We start from the raw sequence: 2,139 nt of genomic DNA on the forward strand, positions 1-2,139 counted from the left end.
CCCTCCCCACATCGTCTCCGCTATGTGGCCGAGCCCCAACGCCTCCCCCCCCTCCCCCGCCCCCGCGGTGGCACCTTGGGGACAATGGCGCTTTGTCCGGAGCCACCGTCCCCAACCCGGTGACAAGTCCGGACTCGCCGGTGGCCACCGGCCGTGACGGCCCCGTTCCCCACCCCCGCTGCCGCGGGACACAACCGTTCGGGAGAAGCCAAAGGAGGGGGGGGGGTGGGGGGGGGGGTGGGGGGGAGTTTATTGCTGTTGAGTTGGTGGTCGGGGGCCACCAATTCGGGGCCACCAATTTGTCCCACCACAAAGGCTCATGGGAAGGATTCGGCCACCGGCACGGAGAAGGTGGCCGAGCTGATGAGGAAGACTTTGACGTAATGGACGGCCTAAGGGGGGGGTCGGGGGGGGGGGGTGGGGGGGGAGGAAGAGGAGAGAGGGGGGGGTCAGGGGGGACGCGGGAATCTGAGCCCCCCCCCCCCCCCCTCCAGGGGACCCAAATTTCAGGGCCCCCCCCGCCCCCCCCACCATGACACCCCCCCAGGGGACCCAGGACCCCCCCAGGACCCCCCCAGGTATCTATGACCCCCCCCCCCCAAAAAGGGGACCCAAATTTCAGGGACACCCCCTCCCCTCGCTGTGACCCCCTCCCAGGGGACCCCCCAATGACACCCCCTCCCCCCCCAGGGGACCCAGGGGTTCAGGACCCCCCCAGGACCCTCCCCCCAATAGGACCCAGGGGTCCAGGACCCCCCCAGGACCCCCCCAGGAGCCCCCCAGGAGGACCCAGGGGTTCAGGACCCCCCCAGGACCCTCCCCAATAGGACCCAGGGGTTCAGGACCCCCCCAGGACCCCCCCCGGACCCCCCCAAAGAGGACCCAGGGGTTCAGGACCCCCCCAAAGAGGACCCAGGAGTTCAGGACCCCCCCAGGACCCTCCCCCCAATAGGACCCAGGGGTCCAGGACCCCCCCAGGACCCCCCCAGGAGCCCCCCAGGAGGACCCAGGGGTTCAGGACCTCCCCAAAGAGGACCCAGGGGTCCAGGACCCCCCCAGGACCCCCCCCCCACGAGGACCCAGGAGTTCAGGACCCCCCCAGGACCCCCCCAATAGGACCCAGGGGTTCAGGACCCCCCCCGGACCCCCCCAAAGAGGACCCAGGGGTTCAGGACCCCCCCAGGACCCCCCCCCGAGGGGCCGCGGGGGTGGGGGTCGTACCGCGAAGACCCCGGCGAGGAGGAGGAGGGCGAGGAGGAGGCAGACGAGGGCGAGGAAGACGAGGGGACAGCCCGGGGGGGGCGTCTGGGGCTGGGGGGCGCCTGGGAGGGGGGATAAGGGGCGGGGTCAGCCTCTGGCCCCGCCCCCTAGCCGCCTCTGGCCCCGCCCCCAGCTCCACCCCCGCCCCGAGCCGCAGCCCAGCAGATAGGAAGGCTATTGGCCACGCCCACTTCGTTGGGACCACGCCCCCCAAAAGGACAGGCCACGCCCCCTAGCACTAGGCCACACCCCCTCCGAGCCAGACCACGCCCACAACACCCCGCCCATCGCACTGGAACCCCGCCTCTGCGCACCCTTCCGGCTCCGCCCACTCGCACATGGCTCCGCCCACTCGCACACGGCTCCGCCCACTCGCACACGGCCCCGCCCACTTTAGCTGTGACCCCGCCCCCAGGTCTTGGCTCCGCCCCCCCGCCTTACCTGGGGCATCACCTCTGCTGCCGCCGCCTTCTCTGGGCGCGTCGTCGGTGATGTCATCGGTGAGGTCATCGCCCGGGCGGATGGGTTCTTTCAGGCTGGGGGGGGGTTGCTCCTCCCCGGGGCTGATGTCATCCGTGACGTCATCCTCGGGGCTGACGTCACGGGCAGAGAGGGCTCCCGGGAGGGAGGAGGTGACATCGCCCCCGGTGACGTCACCGAGGTCAGACCCCCGCGTGACATCATCTCTGACACCGCCCTCGGGGACGATGTCACGGCTCCCAGTCCCGCGGGGGGCGAAGGCCGCGATGTCATCCTGGGGCATGACATCATCAACGAAGTCATCCCGAGCGGAAGCGTCACTATCGTGCGCACAGGTGATGTCATCGGTGAGGTCACCGGCAGGTTTGAGCTCTCGGCCAGTAACGCCTCCCGGCAGGG

At 71.0% G+C, this 2,139-nt stretch overlaps 1 long non-coding RNA gene across 1 annotated transcript; it reads right to left on the reverse strand.

The window, feature by feature from the left end:
• Positions 1–324: 324 nt before the first annotated feature.
• Positions 325–1,935, reverse strand: LOC309684743. Its single transcript, XR_014270334.1, has 3 exons — positions 1,702–1,935; positions 1,222–1,322; positions 325–392 (listed from the first exon to the last, which is right to left on the reverse strand). It is a non-coding gene; the product is annotated as an uncharacterized lncRNA (long non-coding RNA).
• Between the last annotated feature and the right edge of the window lie 204 nt (positions 1,936–2,139).

This window comes from Vanellus vanellus, assembly GCF_965231255.1.
Source record: "Vanellus vanellus genome assembly, contig: HAP1_SCAFFOLD_1583, whole genome shotgun sequence".
Taxonomy (NCBI): domain Eukaryota; kingdom Metazoa; phylum Chordata; class Aves; order Charadriiformes; family Charadriidae; genus Vanellus; species Vanellus vanellus.